Source organism: Arachis stenosperma, chromosome 6 (genome assembly GCF_014773155.1).
Source record: "Arachis stenosperma cultivar V10309 chromosome 6, arast.V10309.gnm1.PFL2, whole genome shotgun sequence".
In the NCBI taxonomy this organism is placed as follows: Eukaryota; Viridiplantae; Streptophyta; class Magnoliopsida; order Fabales; family Fabaceae; genus Arachis; species Arachis stenosperma.
In genome coordinates, this window is record NC_080382.1 from 25,796,567 (window position 1) to 25,799,225 (window position 2,659).

The following is a 2,659-nucleotide window of genomic DNA, read 5'->3' on the forward strand; positions in this document are numbered from 1 at the left end:
ATCATGTGTTTGATCCAAAATTTTTATGTTTTGGGTCATTTTTGTGTTTTTCTCTCTCATAATTAAATATTCAAAAATCAAAAAAATATCTTTTCCTTTTTTCTCTCAAAATTTTCGAAAATTTGAGTTGACTTAGTCAAAAATTTTCAAAATTAGTTGTTTCTTACAAGTCAAGTCAAATTTTCAAAAGTTTAAAAATCTTATCTTTTCAAAATCTTTTTCTTAATTTTATATCATATTTTCGAAATTACACTAACAATTAATGTGATTGATTCAAAAATTTGAAGTTTGTTACTTTCTTGTTAAGAAAAGTTCAATCTTTAAATTCTAGAATCTTATCTTTTAGTTTCTTGTTAGTTAAGTAATTTTAAAAATTAAATCTTTTTCAAACATATCTTTTTATCTTTTATCTTATCTTTTTCAAAAATTTTATTTTTTTCAAAATTTGATTTCAAAATATCTTATCTAACTTCTTATCTTCTTATCCTTCCAAATTTGATTTTAATATCTTTTTCAACTAACTCTTTGACTTTGTGTTTGTTTCTTATCTTTTTCAAAACCACCTAACTACTTTTCCCTCTCTAATTTTCGAAAATATCTCATCCCTTTTTCAAAAATTCTTTTTAATTGTTTTAAATTTTAATCTTAATCTTATCTTATCTTTAATTTTCGAAAATATTAAACTCTTTTTCAAAATTATTTTCGAAATTTTCCCTCTTTCTTCTTATTCTCTTTAATTATTTATTTACTAACACTTCTCTTCACCTCCCCTATCCTTACTCTTTATACAGACTATTCATCCTTCTTCACTCTTCTCCCCTTTCTTTTTCTACTAACATAAAGGAATCTCTATACTGTGACATAGAGGATTCCTCTTCTTTTCTTGTTTTCTTCTCTTTCATATGAGCAGGAGCAAGGAAAAAGATACTCTTGTTGAAATTGATCCTGAACCTGAAAGGACCCTGAAAAGGAAACTAAGAGAAGCTAGATTACAACAATCTAAAGGTAACCTTTCAGAAACATTAGAACAAGAGAAGGAGATGGCAGCCGCACCCAACAACAATAATGCAAGGAGAATGCTTGGTGACTTCACAAAGCCAACGTCCAAATTTGATGGAAGAAGCATCTCCCTTCTTGCCATTGGAGCCAATAATTTTGAGCTTAAGCCTCAACTAGTTGCTTTAATGCAACAGAACTGCAAGTTTTATGGACTTCCATCTGAAGATCCTTACCAGTTTTTAACTGAGTTCTTGCAGATTTGTGAGACTGTTAAGATGAATGGAGTAGATCCTGAAGTCTACAGGCTCATGCTTTTCCCTTTTGCTGTGAGAGATAGAGCTAGAATATGGTTGGATTCACAACCTAAGGATAGCCTGGACTCCTGGGATAAGCTAGTCACGGCCTTCTTGGATAAATTCTTTCCTCCTCAAAAGCTGAGCAAGCTTAGAGTGGATGTTCAGACCTTCAAACAGAAAGATGGTGAATCCCTCTATGAAGCTTTGGAATGATACAAGCAATTGACCAAAAGGTGTCCATCTGACATGTTTTCAGAATGGACCATATTAGATATATTCTATTATGGTCTATCTGAGTTTTCGAAAATGTCATTGGACCATTCTGCAGGTGGATCTATTCACCTAAAGAAAACACCTGCAGAAGCTCAAAAACTCATTGACATGGTTGCAAATAACCAATTCATGTACACTTCTGAGAGGAATTCCGTGAATAATGGGATGCCTCAGAAGAAAGGAGTTCTTGAGATTGATGCTCTGAATGCCATATTGGCTCAGAACAAAGTGTTGACTTAGCAAGTCAACATGATCTCTCAAAGTCTGAATGGATGGCAAAATGCATCCAACAGTACTAAAGAGGCAGCTCCTGAAGAAGCTTATGATCCTGAGAACCCTGCAATGGCAGAGGTCAATTTATATGCTTTTTGGCATTGTTTTTAGATAGTTTTTAGTAGGATCTAGCCACTTTTTAGTGTATTTTTATTAGTTTTTAAGCAAAATTCATATTTCTGGACTTTACTATGAGTTTGTGTATTTTTCTGTGATTTTAGGTATTTTCTGGCTGAAATTGAGGGACATGAGCAAAAATCTGATTCAGAGGCTGAAAAAGGACTGCAGATGCTGTTGGATTCTGACCTTCCTGCACTCGAAATGGATTTTCTGGAGCGACAGAAGCCCAATTGGCGCGCTCTTAATTGCTTTCGAAAGTCGACATCCTAGGATTTCCAACAATATATAATAGTCTATACTTTATCCGAGTTTTAACGACACAAACTGGCGTTTAAACGCCAACATCCTACCCTATTCTAGAGTTAAACGCCAGAAACAGGATAAAAGCTGGAGTTAAACACCCAAATTGGCATAAAAGCTGGCGTTTAACTCCAAGAAAAGTCTCTACACATGAAAGCTTTAATGCTCAGCCCAAGCACACACCAAGTGGGCCCGGAAGTGGATTTCTGCATCATTTACTTATTTTTGTAAACTCTAGTAACTAGTCTAGTATAAATAGGACCTTTTACTATTGTATTAGAGATCTTTGATCAGTTTTATGCTATCTTAGACTTTTATGGAGGCTGGCCATTCGGCCATGCCTGGACCTTCATCACTTATGTATTTTCAGCGGTGGAGTTTCTACACCCCATAAATTA

The 2,659-nt window shown here is 34.0% G+C and overlaps 1 non-coding gene across 1 annotated transcript; it reads right to left on the reverse strand.

The window, feature by feature from the left end:
- Positions 1–1,439: 1,439 nt before the first annotated feature.
- On the reverse strand, positions 1,440–1,543 carry LOC130938310 (small nucleolar RNA R71). Its single transcript, XR_009069480.1, has one exon. It is a non-coding gene; the product is annotated as a small nucleolar RNA R71 (small nucleolar RNA).
- Between the last annotated feature and the right edge of the window lie 1,116 nt (positions 1,544–2,659).